This window comes from Callithrix jacchus, chromosome 7 (assembly GCF_049354715.1).
Source record: "Callithrix jacchus isolate 240 chromosome 7, calJac240_pri, whole genome shotgun sequence".
NCBI classification, from domain to species: domain Eukaryota; kingdom Metazoa; phylum Chordata; class Mammalia; order Primates; family Cebidae; genus Callithrix; species Callithrix jacchus.
The window spans coordinates 152,489,666-152,512,897 of record NC_133508.1 but is presented as its reverse complement, the minus strand read 5'-3'; the positions used below and the strand labels follow the sequence as shown (position 1 = coordinate 152,512,897).

The following is a 23,232-nucleotide window of genomic DNA, read 5'->3' as shown; positions in this document are numbered from 1 at the left end:
AAACCTGTGCTCAAAGTTATTGAATTAATTCTTTTTCTCTCTGAGGTTATATTATCTAATATACAGCTAAGTTTATTTATTTATTTATTTTGAGGCATAATCTCTCTCTGTTGCCCAGGATTGAGTGCAATGGCTCAATCTTGACTCACTGCAACATCTGCCTCCCGGGTTCAAGCGATTCTCCTGTCTCAGCCTCCTAAGTAGCTGGGATTACAGGTGCATGCCATCATGCCTGGCTAATTTTTGTATTTTTGTAGAGATGAAGTTTCACCGTGTTGGCCAGGCTGGGCTGGTCTTGGACTCCTGACTTCAGGTGATCCGCCCCGCTTGGCCTCCCAAAGTGCTGGGATTACAGGCGTGAACCACTACACTCAGCTTGTTTTTTTAAATTCAAATTTGGGGTATGCTTTTTCAAAATTCACACAATGAAGTATTATGTGTCCATAAAAAACAACAAGGAATATTTCTAAGTACTGATGAGGAGTGAAAAATCTAAGTTGCAAAATGGAACACATGGTATGCTTCCTTTTTCATAAGAAAGGGGAAATATAAATATGCACACTTTTTTATTCCCCCTAAAAATTCTCAACACAAGCACACAGCAAGGATAAACCAGAAACTAATGAAAAAGGTTATTACAGGAATTGGTGGGAATAAAGTTGAGGAGTTAAAGACGGGACCAAAACATCTCTAAATATACCCTTGTATATTGTTTTGATTTCTGAATCATGTAAATTTTATTTTATTTTTTTGAGATGGAGTCTTGCTGTGTCGCCCAGGCTGGAGTGTAGTGGCGCAGTCTTGGTTCACTGCAACCTCTGCCTCAGAGGTTCAAGCGATTCTCCTGCCTCAGCCTCCCGAGTAGCTGGGATTACAGGCACATGCCACCATGCCTGGCTAATTTTTGTATTTTTAGTAGAGATGAGGTTTCTCCATGTTGGCCAGGCTGGGCTCAAACTGCTGGCTTCAGGTGATCCACCAGCTTCGGCTTCCCAAAGTGCTGGAATTACAGGCATGAGCCACAGCAGCTGGCCATAAATGTTTTATATATTAAAAAAAAAATTATAGGCTGAACATTGTGGCTCATCCCCATAATCCCAGCACTTTGGGAGGCCAAGGCAGGAGGATAGGTTGAGCCCAGGAGTTTGAGACCAGCCTGGGCAATGTAGCAAGACTCTATCTCTCCAAAATGTTTAAAATTAGCCAGGCTTGGTGGCTCATGCCTGTAGTTCTAGCGACTTGAGAAGCTGAGATGGGAGGATTGCTTGAGCCTAAGAGGGCAAGGTTGCAGTAAGCCATGATTGCACCACTGTGCTCCAGCCTGGTTGACAGTGAGACCTTGTCTTAAAAAAAATTACAAATAATAAAAATGGCATTGAGTCATATCTACTGACTTGGGAAGATATTTATATTAAGTGAAAAAAGGATAAACATTATGATCCAATTTAAAATATATGTATTTAAAGTAATTATATATATATATATATATGTGAAAAGTACATACCAAAATGTTAATAGTGGTAATCTTTGGCTGACAGAATCACCTTATTTTAATTTTTATTATTTTTATTTTTCTGCGTGCAATCAGTTCTATGAAAAACATATTTTATATGTAACCAGTTTCTTCCTCTTCTTCTTTTTCTTCTTCTTCTTTTTCATCTTCTTCTTCTTCTTTGTTTTCTTCTTTTTGTTGAGACAGAGTTTCACTCTTGTTGCCCAAGCTGGAGTGCAGTGGCACGATCTTGGTTCACTGCAACATCCACCTCTGGGGTTCAAGCGATTCTCCTGCCTCAGCCTCCCTAATAGCTGAGATTACAGGTGCCCAACACCACGCCCAGCTAATTTTTTGTATTTTTAGTGGAGACGGGGTTTCATTATGTTGGCCAAGCTAGTCTTGAACTCCTGACCTCAGGTGATCCACTTGCCTCTGCCTCCCAAAGCGCTGGGATTACAGGCGTGAGCCATCATGTCCAGGAACCAGTTTCTCTATAACAAACATATTACATTTATTTATTTTTTTCCAAGACAGAGTCTTGCTCTGTCACCCAAGCTGGAGTCCAGTGGCACGATCTCGGCTCACTTTAATCTCTGCCTCCCAGGTTCAAGCAATTCTTCCTGCCTCAGCCTCCTGAGTTGCTGGGATTATAGGCATGCACCACCACACCTGGTTAATTTTGTATTTTTAATAGAGACAAGGTTTCACCATGTTAGCCAGGCCATTCTTGAACTCTGGACCTCAGGTGATCTGCCTGGCTTGGCCTCCCAAAGTTCTGGGATTACAGGTGTGAGCCACTATGTCTGGCCTACCTATTACACTTATAATCACAATTTTGTATGGCATTGTGTGAGGCAGAATAGTGGTTCTCTCAAAAAATATTCATGGATAAATCCCTGAAACCCATTCTATTGGCAATGGGAAATTAAGGTTGCAGATAGAATTAAGGAACTGATTAGCTGAACTTAAAATAGGGAGATTCTCTTGGATTATCTGATGGACCCAATGTATTCACAATAATCCGCTAAATATGGTAGAAGGAGGTAAAAGATAAGAGTCAGAGAGATTCAGTTACTCTATTGCTGGCTTTGAAAATGGTGGAAGGGGCTAGCATCCAAGGGAGGCAGGTGACTACTAGAAGCAGGAAAAGGTAAGAAAATGGGATTCTTCCCTACAGCCTCCAAAAAGCATACAGCCCTGCTTGACATCTTGATTTTAGCCAAGCAAGACCCATTTCAGACTTCTGACCTCCAGAACTATAAGATAACACATTTCTATTGTTGTGAGACACTGTTTGTGGTCATTCGTTACAATAGTAATAGGAAGCTGATCTATACTGGAAGCAGTAAATAGATGTCTAATACCGTGTTATTTGAGATACACACTGTTGGAAATAGATGCTTGGTGCCATAAAGAAAAATGAGCACTGAGACAAAGGATTTTTCAGCAATGCAATTTTTACTTCCTGGACTGCAGGAAGGGTGCGCTCACTGGCCATCTTGCCACGAGAGTACAGTGAACAAAGGAAAACACACAAATTTATCCCTTCTGCATTTGGGCTTGTCCTTACTGCTGTGTCTGATCTCCATCAACTAGAGCCAGACCTCACAATCTAAACTAAAACCCAGTTGGCTAACAACGTAAAACTTTTCTAAACAGGAGTGATCTCGTCTTGCACAAATACTCTGGTTAAAATACAAGGACATATACTACGTGCCTGTAAGCATGCCATGTCTAACGGGCTACATAAGATAGGGCTTAACAAAGAGCAATTAGCACACTTATTCTTTAACAAGAAAGGAAACTTTAAAAAGAAACTTTTCTACTTCCCACACACACTAAGATTTTAAAAGATTTTTAAGAAAAATTAAGCCAGGTATGGTGGCTCACGCTTGTAATTCCAGCACTTTGTGAGGCCAAGGCAGGAGGATGGCTTGAGCTCAGGAGTTTGAGACCAGCCTGGGCAACATGGCAAAACCCTGTCCCTATTAAAAATGCAAATCAGCCAGGTGTGGTGCTGTGTGCCTGTAGTTCCAGTTCCTCAGGAGGCTGAGGTGGGAAAATCACTGGAGCCCAGGAGGCGGAGTTTGCAATGAGTCATGATCATGCCACTGCACTCTAGCCTGGGCAAGACAGCAAAACCCTGTCTCAAAAAAAAAAAAAAATTAAAACAAAAATTTGAGGGTTATTTCTGTTACTAAGAAAACTTAGTTACCAAAATATACTTCACAAGCCCTCTGATGAACTAAGTTTCTGCTTAACTGTATTTTAAAACAGTAAGTATAGTAACTTTTTAATTTTTTTAAGTATAGTAATTTTTAAAATTACTTCCTTATTATTTAATTATGTTGTGATTTTTGGATCCCAGGTTTCAATGTTCTTGATTTTCTATCCTTCTCCACAAAATTTCCCATAGCAAAGACAATTCAACGTATTTACTAAACCAGTTCATTTTCCTCCTGCACAGATAGAAAGACTACATTTCCCAGTGACTCTTTCAGCTAGATGGGGCCATGTGACTAATTTTGCCCTATGGAATTCAGGTAGAAGTGCTAAATAATTCTTCACACACAGCCTATTAATCTGTCTTTCCCTTCTCAGAGGTCTTAGAGGACAAATGTTGGTGGCTGCAATACGAAACCAGGTGAATGTACTCCAACTTCCTGCCTTCCTGCCCCTGCGCTGTACTGAGATTTGAAAGAGGAGAGATGCATATTTTTTGAGCTGGGCTATTGAAATTTTGGGATTGTTTGTCAAAACAGTTAGTTGTTTTAAAAATTCATTTAACTGCAAGTTACCAGAACATTTTTTAAATGATAAAGAGGTTGATTTGTTTGTAAATAGTTAGAGCTGGTATGGGGAGTTTAAATTTTGTCCTCAAAGAACCAGGTTCCTTCTACTTTCCTGCTTTGCTTTCTTGCTAATGGATGCCATACATCAGATATTTTATACATTCCAAGCCATCAGGAGGAAAAGGAAGAGGCAACAGCAGCTAACTTCCAATTAAGACTCATTAAGACAGAATTGAGTCACATGGTCACACTTAGCTACAGGAGAGTCTGGGAACATATTTCTCCATATTAGAGTAAAGCAAGCAAAGAAGGGGTTGGAATGAAGGCTGACTGACCCATCTACTGTATCTGCTGTTACTTATGCAAACAGACAAGAATTTAAAGAGCTAGCAACAACATTTTTCCAAGTTGTTAAAGTAGTTGTAATAAAATCAGCCTATTTATGAAGCAGAAGCCAGATAAGAAAATTTGCTATACTGTATTTACTATACAATGGATATCTATTAAAATTATTGTGTAACGTGTCTCTAATCTTACACAAATTGATCAACATCTATCTTTCTAGCTATGTAGTTATCTATCTGATTCATGCTTCAATTTATAACTACTAATATTGATATCAATTAGACCTGTTTTTCTCCCTTGAGCATGTTAAAAACATATGGTATGCATAGATGACTGCATGTCCTGATTTTCCTAGGACAATCCCGGTATAATTATTAATAGCATCCCCTTTCATTCTCAAGTGTTTTTATTTAGGTAATACATTACATGGTTTTCCTCCATATAAAGAACAAGGGCAAATGAACTGGTCCAGGTAGAGCTGTTACTTAGGACCTGAAAGGCTGGGTATAGTGGCTCATACCTATAATCCCAGAACTTTGGGAAGCCAAGGTGGGAGAATCACTTGAGACCAGGAGTTCAAGAACAGCCTGGTCAACATAATGACACCCAATCTCTTTAAAAAAAAAATTTAATTACGATTTGAAGTGGTTCAATAGTCTGTTCTCCCAAGATGTGTATATCATCTATTTGCATTTCATCTGGAGCCCACAAGGTTGCCCCTTGTGCGTTACAGAAGATCAGGAGGAATTCTTTCATGTGGGCACTCCTTAGAGCCAGAAAAAAAGTCTCAATTTCTGTAGACTGAGAAATCCCACTTCCTCTCTTTGCTTTCTTTCTTCTTATTCAACTTTAGTACTACTTTCTTTTGTACTTGTTAAGAATAGCTAACCAAGGCCAGGCACAGTGACTCACGCCTGTAATCCAAGCACTTTGGGAGGCCGAGGCAGAAGGATCACTTGAGGTCACCAGCCTGAGCAACATAGCGAAACCTGGCTCTACTAAAAATACAAAAATTAGCCAGGCATGGTAGCACATGCCTGTAATCTCAGCTACTAGCGAGGCTGAGGCAGGAGAATTGCTTGAACCCAGGGGTTGGAGGTTGTAGCCACTGATACAACAGCCGAGACTGCACCTCTGCTTTCCAGCCTGGGCATCAGAGTGAGACTCTGTCTCAAAAAAGAAAGAAGGAAGGAAGGAAGGGAGGGAGGGAGGGAGGGAGGGAGGGAGGGAAGGAAGGAAAAAAGGAAGGAAGGAAGGAGAGAAAGAGAAAGAAAGAAAGAATAGCTAACCAAATTTCCTGCAACTGAGGCATAGTTAGGGGTGGCAGTGGGTGTTAGAGGGCAGTGAATGGCCTTCTAACAATATAGGCATTAAACAGAGAGGCAGTCTTAGAACTCCCACAAATGTGGAAGGCATGGTTAATCCACTGTATACGTGAATCATATACGTTGTTTAACAATACCATAACAAATGTTTTCATCGTTGGGAATTTGCCCAATTATTTCCTTATTTTTGTATTTGTTGATAGAGACAGGGTTTCACCATGTTGTCCAGGCTGGTCTCAAATTTCTGACCTCAAGTGATCTGCCCACCTCAGCCTCCCAAAGTGCTGGGATTACAGGCATGAGCCACCACACCCAGCCTGTCTATTTTCTTAAATTAAACGAAGACACATATTAATTTTGTATGCATAATGCCAATTTGTTGTCTCTCTTATAGAATATGGAACCACACGTTTTCTCATATCTTCTACAACAATCAATGTTATCTTTGATCATCTGATCTGTGACAAATGATAGCTCATTTTATTTGTATAGTTTTTTTTTGATTACTAGTGCATTTTAAACATTCTAAATATATTTAATGGTCATTTATTTTTATTATTCTGTATTTGGTTAGTCATACTTTTTGCCCATTTTATATTGAATGCTATTTTTCTTCTTGACTTTTTAAAGAGTTTTCTATACCAGTGTAGCTACTATGATCTGCTCCGCAGACTTAAGGAACGAATGTGGTCAGTTACAGCTGTTAACTTTCTCAATTATAGTTTAAGTTTCCCACATGTCCTATCAGAAGTCACTGTGGTTTGCCCTCTGAATTTCCAAGAATCCTAGTTGTAGGGGGTGGGGCTGGGGCTTACTCAGCCCAAAGGGCAGCAGGATCCTCTTCTAAATGCGGAGAGAACTAAAACTGGTGTTTCCTCAGTCCTCCTTTGCCACTGGGCCTTGAAGATAAGATCAAGTCTCCTTAACTTCAGATCTGGGTGAGCAGAAACTGGATTCTTGGTCCCCCTTATCCTATAAGATTGAGCCTCCTAAGGCAACTGATCCACAGCCTCTCTAGTGACTAACAAGACCAAAGGATGCGGCAGTTTTTTTTTTTCTTTTTTGAGACAGAGTTTCACTCTTGTTGCCCAGTCTGGAGTGCAATGGCGCAATCTTGGCTCACCACAGCCTCCACCTTCTGGGTTCAAGGGATTCTCCTGCCACAGCCTCCCAAGTAGCTGAGATTACAGGCATGTGCCACCATACCCAGCTAATTTTGTATTTGTAGTAGAGACGGGATTTCTCCATGTTGGTCAGGTTGGTCCTGAACTCCCGACCTCAGATGATCCACTGCCTTGGCCTCCCAAAGTGCTGGCATTGCAGGTGTGAGCCACTGCACCTGGCCCTATAAAAAAAACTTTAAATAAAGAAAAATATATACTGTTATATTAGAGATATAACCGTTGATCATGTATGTTGTCATTTTTTCCCCATCTGTTGACACTTTTTAGCATTGCTCTTGTTGTTGTTGTTGTTAGTTTTTAAGAGAGGATTGTTATACCAGGTTTTGGTTTTGAGCACAAAGTCTCACTCCATCACTACAGCTGGAGTACAGGCACGATCTCAGCTCATTGCAACCTCTGCCTCCCAGGGTCAAGCAGTTCTCTGCCTCAACCTCTCAAGTAGCTGGGATTACAAACGCACACCACCACACCATCTAATTTTTGTATTTTTAGTGGAGATGGGGTTTCACCAATTTGGGCAGTTGGTCTTCAACTCCTAACCTCAAGTGATCTGCCTGCCTTGGCCTCCCAAAGTGCTGGGATTGCAGGAGTGAGCCACCACACCCAGCCCAGTTTTACCTTTTTAGAAAGTCAAATCTAGAATCTCAGGTTTTGTTTCTTAGTTCTTCATGAAGTTTAAAGACATTTTCCATTCCAAATTAAAAAGATATATATTTACCCAAACTTTCTTTTGTTCTTTCTTTCTTTTTTTTTTTTTTTTTTTTTTGAAACGGTCTCCCTCTGTCACCCAGGTTGGAATGCAGTGGTGCGATCTTGGCTCACTACAACCTTCACCTCCTGGACTTAAGCCATCCTCTCACTTTAGCCTCTGAAGTAGCTGGGACTACAGGTGTTTGCCATCATGCCCAGCTAAAGTTTTTGTATTTTAAGTAGAGGCGGGGTTTTGCCATGTTGCCCAGGCTGATCTTGAGCTCTGGACTCAAACGATTCGCCCATCCCAGCCTCCAAAAGTGCTTGAATTACAGCTGTGAACCACCTCACCCAGCTTCTTTTGGTATTTTAATGTTTCTGTTCTTTCACTGTTAAATTTTTCAACTATTCAAAGTTTATTTGGCAAAGGAACAAGGTAATGATCTGCATTTTTTCTTGCTGTATGTGACTAGCCCATTTATTTAATAATTTAACTCTTTCCATGATTAGAACTGTCCCTTTATCAAATACAGGCTGTTCCCACAGCAGTTATTTCGAAGCTTTACAACTCTTCAGCCACCGTCAGCCACTTTTCCAACATTCTCAGTGGACAATTCTTTACAATTAATTGTCTATCAAGAAGTCCTTTATCTTTTGCCATTTCTCCATTCTATGAAAATGGACCATCTCCTACTTCTAGACCAGAGTTTGGCAAAGTTTTTCTGTAAAGGACCATATCATAGATTGTTTAGACTTTGTGGGTCAAAGGCAAAATCAAGGATATTGTATAGGTATTTATACAAAAGAGGGAAATCAAATTTCTACCAAATTTTTGTTGACAAATAACTGTGTACAATCTTTTTTGTACAAAAACATCTACTAATGTGAGAAGACTGGGTTTCTTTTTTGGTTTTGTCTTTTTTTTTTTCTGGAATAACATTTTACTTAATTGGGGCTCAAGTTAGTGTTTCCTATCTATTGCAAATATTCATCCATTAAAACAGTTTTTGGCTGGGTGTGGTAGCTCACACCTGTAATCCCAGCACTTCAGGAGGCTGAGGCAGGTGGATCGCTTGAGCTCAGGAGGAGTTTGCGACCAGCCTGGCTAACATGGTGAAAGCTGATCTCTACAAAATATACAGAAGTTAGCCAGGTATGGTAGCCCATGACTGTAATTCTAGCTACTCGGGAGGCTGAGGCAGGAGGATTGCTTGAGCCCAGGCGGCAGAGGTTGCAGTGAGCTGAGATTGTCCCACTTCACTCCAGCCTGGGTGAGAAAGTGAGACCCTGTGTCTAAAAAAACAAAGGCTTCACCAACCAAATGGAGAGCAAAAATAAATAAATAAAAAGCAGGAGTTGCAATTCTCACACTTAATAAAATAGATTTCAAAGCTACAAGGATGCAAGGGTAAAAGGATTAATGTAATAATAAGAGATCTTAACACCCAGATACATAAGACACATAATGAGATTTAGATTCAACGAGACAACAAATTGATAACGATATCCAGGACTTGAACTCAGAGCCAGAACAAATAAACACAATAGAGGTCTCCATTTTAAACACATAAAATATGCATTAACCACTTTAAACACTCAAAATATTGATCGGCCATTATTGAAACCCATTTTAGGAATGAAGTAATATTCCTTTTTCCCTCTTTTTCTTTTTTTCCCCTTCTTTTTCTCTTTTTCCCTAAAAAAAAAAAAAAAAAGGCTATATGTGGTGGCTCACACCTGTAATCCTAGAACTTTAAGAGGCTGAGGTGGGAGGATCACCTGAGGTCAGGAGTTTGAGACCAGCCTGACCAACATGGTGAAATCCCATTTCTACTAAAAGGACAAAAATTAGCTGGGCATGGTGGTGGATACCTGTAGTTGTAGCTACTCAGGAGGCTGAGGCAAGAGAGTCTCTCTTCAACCTGGGAGGCAGAGGTTGCAGTGAGCCAGGCTCATGCCACTGCACTCCAGTCTGGGCAACAGAGCAAGATTCCATCTCAAAAAATAAATGAATTAATAATAAATAAATAAACCAAAACGAACAAACAAAAATATAAACCATTCTTCCCTCCCAGAACCATGCAAAAATACGCAGCAGCCTGAATTTGGCCTGTAGGCTGTGGTGCATTGCCCCTTAACCTTTGACGTCGTCCCTTGGCCCCATTAAATGGGGAAAGGACTCCCTGTTTCATAAATGGTGCTGGAAAAACTGGCTGGCCATGTGCAGAAAGCAGAAACTGGACCCTTTCCTGTCACCTTACACTAAAATTAACTCCAGGTGGATTAAAGACTTAAACATAAGACCTGGCACCATAAAAACCCTAGAAGAAAATCTAGGCAAAACCATTCAGGACATAGGAGTAGGCAAGGACTTCATGACTAAAACACCAAAAGCACTGGCAACAAAAGCCAAAATAGACAAATTGGATCGAATTAATCTCCACAGCTTCTGTACAGCAAAATAAACAATCGTTAGAGTGAATCGTCAACCAACAGAATGGGAAAAAAATTTTGCAATTTACCCATCTGACAAACGGCTGATATTCAGAATTTACAAAGAACTAAAACAGATTTACAAGAAAAAAACAAACAAGCCCATTCAAAAGTGAGCAAAGGATATGAACAGACACTTTTCAAAAAAAGACATATATGAGGCCAATAAATATATGAAAAAATGCTCATCATCACTGGTCATTAGAGAAATGCAAATCAAAACCACATTGAGATACCATCTCACGCCAGTTAGAATGGCGATCATTAAAAAATCTGGAGACAACAGATGCTGGAGAGGATGTGGAGAAAAAGGAACACTTTTACACTGTTGGTGGGAGTGTAAATTAGTTCAACCATTGTGGAAGACAGTGTGGCGATTCCTCAAGGACCTAGAAATAGAAATTCCATTTGACCCAGCAATCCCATTACTGGGTATATATACAAAGGACTATAAATTGTTCTACTATAAGGACACATGCACACGAATGTTCATTGTGGCACTGTTTACAACAGCAAAGACCTGGAACCAACCCAAATGACCATTGATGATAGACTGGACAAGGAAACTGTGGCACATATACATCATGGAATATTATGCAGCCATAAAAAACAATGACTTTGTGTCCTTTGTAGGGACATGGATGAATCTGGAAACCAACATTCTCAGCAAACTGACACAAGAACAGAAAATCAAACACCACATGTTCTCACTCATAGGTGAGTGTCGAATAATGAGAACACATGGACACAGGGAGGGGAGCATCACACACTGGGGTCTGTTGTCGGGGAATAGGGGAGGGACAGCGGGGGGTAGGGAGGTTGGAGAGGGATAACATTGGGATAAATGCCAGATATAGGTGATGCGGGATGAAGGCAGCAAACCAGAATTCCATATAAGTGCCTATGCAACAATCCTGCATGTTTTGCATATGTACCCCAGAACCTAAAGTGTGATAAAATGTATATTCAAAACAATTGTGAAGAACTGCTCCAGCCCTGTCTCTCTTACTGCCGAGGCCAGCTCCGAATCTCAGTTCTTCCCTTCTCTTCAGGGTCATTAGCCCTAACCCTGCTCAGCAGTTCTATTCCAATCCCAAACCCACTTCCTGGACCATTCTTTTCAGTGATTAGTTTGTCTATTTACATAATAAAAAGACAGCATTATATGGCCAAATGAAACATAAAAGTCATCTTAAAAAGACAGGTTGGATGCAGTGGCTCCTGCTTGGAATCCTAACACTTCGGGAGGCCAAGGCAGGAGGATCACTTGAGCCCGGGAGTTTCAGACCAGCCCAGGCAACATAGAGAGACTTCACGTCTACTGAAAAAAAAAAAATTAGACATGGTAGCTCATGCATGTAGTCCCAGCTACTTGGGGGACTGAAACAGGAGAACCCCTTGAGCCTGGAAGGTTGAGGCTACAGTGAGCTGTGATCATGCCATTGCACTCTGGCCTGGGTGACTGAGTAAGACCCTGTCTCAAAGAAAAAAAAAAAAAGTCAGGCAGCCTTTCCTGTTTGATCATAGTATATTTCCAACTAAAAGAAATTATAATACATATCCTCTAGTATATCTACACATCTTTCTGACAAACATAATAGAAAATATCTTAAAAATTAAAAGGAAAACTTGTAATTAAGTTTCAAAATGCAGAGACACATTTTTTTATCCATCAGACTTGCTTTCTTATTTCCATTCTCTTTGCCTATTAATTTATAGCTATTTTTCCTAAGGATACATCGTCTGGAGGATGGCAATTGATAACACAATACTGTTCTAGGTAATTATTATTTGCCAACCTTTAGCAAAGAAAACCCGTGTATCTAAAATATGTAATGTACTACAATGAAGTGTTCATTATATTAACATTGCATTGATTACATGGGAAAGTGCTCCAGGTTGTAATCCAGGTGACCTGTGCTCAAATCCTGACGCTAACACTATCCCAGGATTCAGTTTTCTCAACTGTTTAACAGCTGACTGTTAATTTCCATTTTTTATTTTACATTAAACATTTTTTTGGAAACAATCTCAATCCTGCTGAAGAGTTATAAGTCAGCACAAAAGTGTCCCCCCGCCCCCCGGGTCATTTCAGAACAAATGCAGATACGATGCCTTGTTACTCCTCAACACTCCCATGTATTTCCTACAAACAAGAATATTCTCCTGGTCAGTGTGGTGGTTCATGCCTGTAATCCCAGCACTTTGAGAGGCCAAGGTCGGCAGATCGCTTGAGTTCAGGAGTTCGAGACCAGCCTGGCCAACCAACATGGCGAACCCCTGCCTCTGCTGAAAACATAAAATTAACCAGGCATGGTGGCACATGCCTGTAATCTCAGCTACTCAGGAGGCTGAGACAAGAGAAATGCTTGAACCCAGGAGGTGGAGATTCCAGTGAGCCAAGATGATGACATTGCACTACTCTCTGGGTGACAAGAGTGAAACTCTGTCTCAAAAAAGAATATTCTCTTGTGTAGTCACAGGTCACAGTATGACCATCAAAATCAGGAAATTATCCTCAAGACATTACTGCCCCCTAACTCTCAGACTGTTTAAGTTTTACCAATTGTGCCAGATAGGTCCTTTGAATCAAAACAAATCTGCTGTTTTAAGCATTTTAAAGTATACAGTTCAGTGGCACACAGCACATTCACGTTGCTGTGCAACTGTCACTACCATCCATTTCTGGAACCTTTGCATCTTCCTACACTGAAACTCCGGCCCCATTAAACAATAATTTTCTATCCATTTCTGGAACTTTTGCATCGTCCCACACTGAAACTCCGGCCCCATTAAACAATAATTTTCTATCCATTTCTGGAACTTTTGCATCGTCCCAAACTGAAACTCCGGACCCATTAAACAATAATTTTCTATCCATTTCTGGAGCCTTTGCACCTTCCCACACTGAAACTCCGGACCCATTAAACAATAATTTTCTATCCATTTCTGGAACCTTTGCACCTTCCCACACTGAAACTCCGGACCCATTAAACAATAATTTTCTATCCATTTCTGGAGCCTTTGCACCTTCCCACACTGAAACTCCGGACCCATTAAACAATAATTTTCTATCCATTTCTGGAACCTTTGCATCGTCCCAAACTGAAACTCCGGACCCATTAAACAATAATTTTCTATCCATTTCTGGAAACTTTGCATCTTCCCACACTGAAACTCCGGCCCCATTAAACAATAATTTTCTATTTTTCCTTCTCTGAACTCCTGTCGATCGCCATTGTATTCTGTCCCTCTGAATTTCTACTCTAGGTAGCTAATTTAAATGGACCCATACAGTATTTGATTTTTTCCGCCTAGCTTATTTCACTTACTATAATGTCTCCAACTTCATCCATGCTATAACATGTATCACAATTTCCTGTCTTCTTCAGACTCAATAATATTCCATTGTAGGTATATACCTCATTTCATTTATCCATTCATTCATCAACGGTCATCTGGGATGTTTCTACCTTTTGGCAAGTGTGAATGATGCTGCTATAAACATTGGTATACAAATGTATGTTTGAGTTCCAGCTTTCAATTCTTTTGGGTAGGTACCCAGAAGTGGAATTGCTGGATCATTTGGTAATTCTCAGTTTAATTTTTTGACAGACTTTCATACTGTCTTCCACAACAGCTGCAATGCACAAGGGTTCTAACTTCTCTACATCATTGCCGACACTTGGTATTGCCTATTTTTGTTATTATAGTAGCAGTATTTTGCTAGTATTTTGTTATTAGAATATGTATAAAGTTGTATATTACTGTTTTTTTTTTCTGAGATGGAGTCTTATTCTGTCACCCAGGCTGGAGTGCAGTAGCACAATCTCAGCTCACCACAACCTCCGCCTCCTGGGTTCAAGTGATTCTCCTGCCTCAGCCTCTTGTGTAGCTGGGAATATAGGTGTGCACCACCATGCCCGGCTAGTTTTTGTATTTTTAGTAGAGATGGGCTTTCACCATGTTGGCCAGCCTGGTCTCAAACTCCTGGCCTCGAGTGATCTGCTTGCCTCAGCCTCCCAAAGTGCTGGGATTATAGGCATGAGCCACCGCACCCAGCCAAACTGTGTTTTTTTAATGTTAGGTTTGGTGAAGTGGATAGTCATAGAGAAGTATGATTGGATTAAAAAGCGTGACCTAATAATAATAAACTAGAGAGAATTTACTGAGGGCTGCTTTGCTCAGATTCTTTTCTGTGTCCCTGTTTCAGAGCTAAGGATGTTCCTTTTTCCAGGAATGGGAAGAGCGCCTCTCAAATGAGGTTCTTATGAGCTGCTTCAGGAGAGAAGGGAGATGCAAGAGTGACCTACCTGCTTTTGCTGTTTTCTCCAATGCTGAGGTGCTATATTTTGGGGGTATCATGGCCTGAATTTCATTACTTTCAAATCATTCATTTATTTTTATCAGTTTGGACTCATTCTTTCCTAGTTTATTCACTGGGTTATATAATCCGTTAGTATCGCTATTTATTTTGGTACTCAAATTATTCCAGATTTGGCTAATGGGAATCCATTCAAGCTGACTTCTCTGATCTTTTTTTTTTTTTTTTAAAGACGGAGTTTCACCATGTTGGTCAGGCTGGTCTTGAACTCCCGACCTCAGGTGATCCACCTGCCTTGGCCTCCAAAATGCTTGGATTACAGGTGGCAGCCACGACGCCCAGCCTTTTCTGATCTTTTAACTCATTTCTGTCATTCTATAAGGACTTCCTTACTTTCTGCAACAAGATATACCAGGCTCATCTTGTATTTTCCTTGCTCCAGACTTGGAATCAGTTATTTCACCAAAAGATTCTTTTTAAAGGAGGATGATATTTATAAGCCAAGATCTGGGTACTAGGTCTATTTGTTGCCATTGGGATATTGTTGTCCCTAAGCCTCTCAGTGGACAAGCCTAAGGAATATATGTCTTTATGTACATACAAACATATACATACATACACTCACATCTATATTATTTATTTCTATAACTATCTATCTATATATTGACAGCCATAAGGACACAGAGATACCAAAACTCCACTCCAGCATTACAAGATTCATTCTAATTTTCTCTTTCTACATTTGTACTTAAGGAGAATTTTTTTCTTCTTTTTTGAGTTAGAGTCTTGCTCTTGTTGCCCAGGCTGGAGTGCAATGGCACGATCTCAGCTCACTGCAACCTCTGTCCCCCAGGTTCAAGTGATTCTCCTGTCTCAGCCCCCTGAGTAGCTAGGGTTACAGGCACCCATCACCATACCTGGCTAATTTTTTTGTATTTTTAGTAGAGATGGGTTTTCATCATGTTGGCCAGCTGGTCTTGAGCTCCCAACCTCAGGTGATCCACCTGCCTCAGTCTCCCAAAGTGCTGGGATTATAGGTGTCAGCCACCATGCCTGTCTAGGAGAACCTTTTTAAAAAATTATTAGCTTATTTGATCAATCTGCCTGTAGGTAAACAATCTCTCCTTGTTGCTGCCACATCTGCCCCTTTGTGGATGTCCTTTTCATTGTACTGGGACTCTGATGTGTAATGAAGGGTCACACCCCTGCACTGATGCCCTGCTTAACCTTCTTGGTCTATCCATGCTGGGCTAACCTTCCCCCTAAAAGGCTGTTCCACTGGGCATCTTCCTTAACCTGTTCTGGCTCTAACACCCTGCGCCGGCCTCCCTCCCACAAATATGCCCTCTTGGATGCTGCTACTCAGGACCAGGCTATCCCTCTGTCTGGGCCACATTTCTCACCCCGTACTCTGATGTCCCATGCTGGAGGGCTTCTGCCCCCAACTTATGTTGACCCCATGCCCTCCCTGTGATCTGGCTTTGACTGCCTCTGCTAGGTAATAGCCCCTGCACAAATCCCCTCCTCACCCTGCTTATGCTCCAATATCCCCATGCCCTTCTCCTCACCCCACATTGACTTGGGCACCCTGTCCTAGGCTGACCCTTCTCTCCCCAGGGATGCCCTGCTCAGTCTCTGACTCTCCACTCTGGATCACAGTGACCCTCCACTACAGGCCCTGACACCTACATTTTTGATCCTCTGTTATTGCTTTAGGACCAAATTGTTGGGGAAGGGAAAAGGAACGGGAAAGAAGAAGTGCTCAGTGGCTATTTTAAATATTTATCAGCCGTAGCAGATAATGTTCATTGCCTTCTCAATAATTGTTCCTCCCACAAATTTTGCTTCTTGCAGCCAAAATAATTCTCATGCCAAGCTAGCCCTATTGGTGTCCCCTCTCCCAGCATACTGCCTTGCATCATCGCTGAGGCTGTGCAGCCTCTTCCTGTTCTTCTCCTCCTCATCTGCCAAGCCACAGAATTCTTTGCATCACTACAGTGCTCCTCTGTCTTCTTTGCCTTCATTGGGAGGCAGTGATAATCTTCCTATCACCCAAGGCAAATCGACTCATCTGTGTTCTACACCCTATTTTCTCCCAGATTCCTAGGGGGTATGCTTTGTTCAAAGTTTCCTTTCTTTATTTTCAAACTCTGCATTAGTATTTGCTCTTTTTCCTCAAGCAGAAACATGATCAAATTTCTCCTGTCTTTTAAACAAAATAAACTCTCTTCAGAGGACTTGCATAATGTGTATCAGAAAACATTTAATATGTGCAAACTCTTTTATTCACTTTTAAGAGTCTTTATTGTGACTTGGCACGGTGGCTCATGCTTGTAATCCTAGCACTCTGGGAGGCTGAGGCGGGACGATTGCTTGAGCCTAGGAGCTCCAGACCAGCCTAGGTAACACAGGGAGACCTTGTATCTACAAAAAATACAAAAAATTAGCTGAACATGGTGGAGTGCCCATAGTCCTAGCTACTTGGAAGGCTGAGGTGGCAGAATTGCCCAAGCCTGGGTCAGCCTGGGTGACAGAGTAAGATCCCATCTCTGGCTGGGCAGAGTGGCTCACACCTGTAATTCCAACACTTTTGGAAGCCAAGGCTGGTGGGACACCTGAGGTCAGGAGTTCGAGACCAACCTGAGTAACATGAAGAAACTGCCTCTCTACTAAAAATTAGAGAGAAAATTAGCTAGGCCTGGTGTCTCATGCCTGTAATTCCAGCTACTTGGGAGGCTGGGCAGGAGAATCACTTGAACCCAGGAGGTGGAGATTGCAGTGAGCCAAAATCACACCATTGCACTCCAGCTTCGGCAACAAGGGTGAAGCTCTGTCTCAAAAAAAAAAAAAGAATTGGTTGTTTGAATATTTAATAAGCACCTATGTGCCCAACACTGTGACTTATGTTCACAGTAAAAATAGATTTCGTCCCTGCTTTCATGGAATTTAATGAGACAGATAACTATAAATCAGATAATAACACTTATCAATGCATTATTACAAATCTAGACATTAATGATAAAGTAAAATATTATGTGCTTCTATGTGTAAGGCCTTTTTCTAAATATTCCCCATGTATTAATTTAATCATGAAACAACTTATATGCATTATAATATGAATATAGTTGGTAACTATTATACACACTCACAGATGATGAAACTGAGACAGAAAGAGGTTTAGCTGTCCAAGGTCATGAAGCCAGTAGGTAACAGAGCTGGAATTTAAACTCAGAAAGTCTTGCCCCTGCTCTTAACCACTAAACTATACTGCTTCTCACGAATATCTCCGAAGGAGAAAAACGGGGATCTATGAAAACATCTAACAAAGAAAAGTGATTTAGAAAGGAGCTTTTTTGGAGTACTACTTAGACTGAGACTCAAAGTTTGAGTAGGCATTAATTCTGTGAAGTAGGTGGCAGGGAGCGGGGAAAGGGTGGAGAAATGATCATTCCAGCTAGAGAATAGCATGTGCAAAAGGCCTGAGGGAAGGGGAACATGGCACAGAGAAGAAATATAAGGCCAGTGTGTCTAGAATGTAGAAAGCGAGTGGACAGTAGGGCATGGTGTGGTTGAAGAGGCAGTCCAGCTCAGACGATAGTCATAAACTCTTAAGGATTTGTTCTTCGTCCCAAGGGCAATGGGAAGACAGGGGAATGGCGATTGGGGGAGCAGGGATCAGTTCCTTTTTTGAAAAGATTACTCTCACAGTTTCACAATGGATTGCAGGGGAGTCACAGTGCACTCAGAGATAAGGGGGTGGTACTCTGAGGGTGTTAAGTTGACATAGGGTGGTGACATTGAAAATGGAGACAAATGTGGAGGGTTTTGGACAAATATTTAGGAAATCAAATTGACAGGACTAGATGGTAGATTAGATACAAGGGATTAGAAGTTGTAGGTTTCAAGGATGACCCATCCTATATTCAATCTGCCAGTGCAAATCAGTTGTTTTTTTTCTTTTTTTGAGATGAAGTCTCACTCTGTTGCCCAGGCTGGAGTGCAGTGGCACGATCTGGGCTCACTGTAACCTCTGTCTCCCGGGTTCAAGCAATTCTACTGGCTCAGCTTCCTTTGTATATGGGATTACACGCCTGGCTAATTTTTCTATGTTTAGTAGAACTGGGGTTTCACCATGTTGACCAGGCTGGTCTCGAACTCCTAACCTCAGGTGATTGCCCACCTCAGCCTCTCAAAGTGCTGGGATTATAGGCGTGACCCCCTGCATCCCACCCAGTTGATACATTTTCTAAACATTTTTCTTTCTAGTGCAACTAAGTGAATATAATATCATTCACTGAGATAGGGAATGTGGAAGAAGATCAGGAGGTTTGGGGGAAGATTATCGAGTCTTTGACATGCTGAGTTTGAGGTGCCTTTAAGACATTCACATGGACACATTAAACAGGCAATTGTCAAGATGGGCCTGGACCTCAAAGAACAGACCTGGGCTGAAACTTGGGAGTTATCATTGCATAGATGGTAAATCAACATGTGGCAAGGATGCATTTGCCTAGGGAAAGAAAATTGATTAAGAGAAGGGAATCTAGTGTTGGAACTTGAGAAAGTCCAACATATAATAAGTCTGTGCTCAGGAAAGGGTTAAGTGAATTGCTCAAACCCTGCATAGTCCAAAGAAAGGCTTGTCTTTAGGACTGACTTTAACTCCTGGGAAATAAATTCCAAGTCCTTGGAATACTCAGTCTAATGAGTATTTTTGTATGTCTGATGCCTTGGTCCACACTGTATCAGTTTGACCTCTGAAGGCATGCAGTCTGAATAGTTGAGGTGAATCATGTGGGTGTTGCATGTGTATGTGACTGACCCCCAATTAAAAAACTCTGGACACTAGGGCTTAGGTAAGCTTCCCTGGCTGGCAATGCTTCACACGCGTAGTCACACTTCATTGGTGGGAGAATTAATGCTTATGCAGCTCTAATGGGAAGGGATATTTGAGTTTGTTTTCTCCTGGATTTTGCTTCGTGCGCTTTTCCCCTTTGTTGATTTTAATCCGTATCGTCATCATTTAATAAACCATGAACACAGCAGCTCTTCTGAGTCCTGTGAGTTCTAGCAAACCACTGAACCTAAGTGTGGTCTTGGAGACCACTGACGGTGTGTAAAAGAGAAATAGCAGTCCAAAGGGCAGGAGGAAAACCAGGAGACAGTGGTATGAGAGCCAAGGAAATATTTCCAGAAGGGGGAGTGGCCAAGAGTGTTAAATCTCCCAAGAAAACATGTAAGGTTAAGAATAAAATATGTTCACTGGATGTAAAATTATGGAAGTAATTAGTGGTCTTAGCAAAAGATGCTTTGGTAAAGTGATGGGAGTGGAGGCCAGGCCAGAGTGGATTGAGGGATGAGTGGGATGGGAAGAAAGAGACTTTTATTATTATTTTTAGAGAGAGGGTCTTAGTCTGTCACCCAGGTTGGAGTACAGTGGCATGATCACAGCTCACTGCAGGCTCAAACTCTTGGGCTCAGGGCATCCTCCTATCTTAACTTCCCAAGTAGCTAGGACTACAGATGTGACAACACACCTGTCTAATTTTTTAAACATTGTTTTATAGAGATGGGATTCTTGCTATATTGCCCAGGCTGGTTGCAACCTCCCGGCCTCAAATAACCCTTGGCCTCCCAAAACACTGGGATTACAGGTATGAGCCACAGTGCCTGGTCATGGAAATAGAATTATGGAATTTAAAAAATAAAATAAATTGAAAAAAACTGCATGTTAACTTTTTTATTAATAGTAGCAAAATATATCAAAACAATTTAATAATCCATATGGAATACTTTAAATTTACATATTAAAAACTTTTATAATGGGCATATTCTTTGAATCAGCAATTCTACTTTTAGGAATATTCAGAAGAAATAATTATAGATATGCAAATAACTATGCATCATAATGCTTATCATTGTATTATAATAGTAAAAAATTGAAAATAACTATTGTCTGTAAATAGATAAATAATACATTACAGTACATTCACATAAGGAAGTCTATTGTTGAGCTGTATTTTACTGGTTGCAAAAATTAAGAGATAATGTGTGTGAAAGCACTTTGTCAACTGTGAACTGCTGTTCAAATGTGGTGTTTATTACTAGAATTACACTGTGCCCCTGAAAGGCCCTAGAGACATAGAAAAGCCAATATAGTAATTAGACTCAGAACTCTGCTATCTGTCCTGGTTTTCTTGGTACTAATAGTTCTCAAACTCATTCAGACAACAGAGTACCTAGAAGTCAAGGTATACTTTGTGTAACACGGAATGATGAGAAGTAAACTTTATATTATTTAAAAAATTTTTAGGGCCGGGCGCGGTGGCTCAAGCCTGTAATCCCAGCACTTTGGGAGGCCGAGGCGGGTGGATCACGAGGTCAAGAGATCGAGACCATCCTGGTCAACATGGTGAAACCCCGTCTCTACTAAAAATTACAAAAAATTAGCTGGGCATGGTGGCGCGTGCCTGTAATCCCAGCTACTCAGGAGGCTGAGGCAGGAGAATTGCCTGAACCCAGGGGGCGGAGGTTGCAGTGAGCCGAGATTGCGCCATTGCACTCCAGCCTGGGTAACAAGAGCGAAACTCCGTCTCAAAAAAAAAAAAAAATTTTTATTACACAATTGTTTTTTTTGTAGAGATGGCAATCTTGCTATGTTGCCCAGGCTGGTCTTGAACTACTGGCCTCCAGTGATTTTCCTGTTTTCCTCCAAAGTGCTGGGATTACAGGTGTAAAGCACCACACCCACTGAGAAGTGAGCTTTAAAAGATAAAATGTCACCTTCAGATCTCCTGGCCTCACCCATTGGTGAGTGCGAGTAGTGTACATTTACAGAAATGTCCCAGATTTCACCTGCAGCTCAGCATCCTTCTGCTGGTTCTCATGTACTCTTCTGTTCCTGCTGTTCAGCATGGCTGCTCTGTCCAGAAGGTGCAGAACAGCCTTTGCAAATCTTCACGCTACCCTTGGGCTACTGCCTTGCTTTTGCCAACCTCCTGTGCCCAGCCGATGGACACACCATGTTCTCACCATTGCATACCTACTTGGATCACTCACCTCCAATGCCCTTTCTCTTTACTGGAGAACTGGAAAACTCCTTCCACTATTGTTTACCAGCAACTTAGAGTTTTCTTCATTAACAGAATTGCCATGAACCTAGGAAGAGCTCTTTCCTTTATTTCAGAACGGTGTTTTTCTGATGATGTTCAGACCAGAGGAACAAGGGAGAGTAGCCTAGGTCAGGAAAATGGCTGGACACAGCCTCTACCTCAGCAATTATGCTGCTCAATTCAGGCCACAGCATAATTTCTCTTCTTGAAATTTTCTCAGTGGCATGTGTTTCTCCTGCCAGTTCTGTTTTCTTCAGGGATCTCTGGGTCTATTTTAACAATCCTGTTTACCATGTGCTGGGTGCTGTTATTAACATTTTACAAATATTGTTTGTGAGACAACCTTGAGGTAGGTCCTACCAGTAGTAAACACCCTTTTATGACTGAGGACACTGAGGTAAGCTAAGTAAGTTTCCCTAACTCACATAGCTAGTAGGTGGTGGAACCAGATTCAAACCAAGCAGTTTCTCCCAGGGCATACTGAACCCCATGGTATGCAGTCTATTAGACGGGCTTGTGCAATATCATATCTCAGCCTCATCTGTGGACTGACTTACAGTTTCTCCTGCAAGATTTCTGGGCCCCCACAGAAAATCAAGGATGTAGCTGCGTCTGTTTCAATGATCCTAAATATTCCATGAGTTATACTCCAGGCACTGCCTTCTTAGAGCAAACAGTGAACTTCATGGGGGCTGCTCCTTCCTATAAAAATTGCCTAGTTTTCAAAAACACTTTTGTTCCAGATTTTAATAAAGGCAAGCAGCATCAGGCATCAAAAGGTTAAGGAAAAAAAAAAAAACTCATGAAAGTAAAACTTTTGGTTGAGAAATTCAGTCCATTAGTGAATTTGAAAAAAAGTGTTTATGATTTAAACTCCGTATTTTTCACCACCTTTACAGATTCCAACCTGGTCCAACCAACCGAGTTATTACCCTATTAGCCCCCTTAAAGTGGTCATCCTTATTCCACTGACTCTCTACAGGTTATTCCTCTAGGAAGCAGCCACAGTGACTTTTTTTTTTCACAATTCTACTGAGTCTTTGCTCAAAACCCATCCAAGACTTCCTATCTAAGGATAGGGTATGAGTACTCCTGGGTACTTCAGTGAACATTTTCCAAGGGGTACATAAGTAAAGGATAGTTTTGAGGGGATTAATCCATCATACATGTGAGTGTGTAGATACACACATGTATACATATATATGGTTTTTAATGCAGTAGTTAAGTCTGTAACAATGAAAAATGGAGTTGACACAGGACCTTGTCTTATTCTAGCAATGTTATATGCATTCATATCTACTCAAACTAATTGGTAGATGGGGAAAGACTCCTAGCCATCTCATTAAGACATTCCCAATGCTTTTTCATGTTTAACAAAAGACAACATTTTAAAATCCTTTTATTTTATTTATTTATTTATTTTTGAGACAGAGTTTTGCCCTTGTTGCCCAGGCTGGAGCGCAATGGCACGA

General features: G+C 41.1%; 1 long non-coding RNA gene across 1 annotated transcript; it reads left to right on the top strand.

Moving 5' to 3' along the window:
* The first annotated feature begins 1,667 nt into the window (after nt 1-1,667).
* On the top strand, nt 1,668-21,289 carry LOC128928256 (uncharacterized). Its single transcript, XR_013520351.1, has 3 exons — nt 1,668-4,038; nt 10,958-11,041; nt 12,044-21,289. It is a non-coding gene; the product is annotated as an uncharacterized LOC128928256 (long non-coding RNA).
* The last annotated feature ends 1,943 nt before the right edge of the window (nt 21,290-23,232 follow it).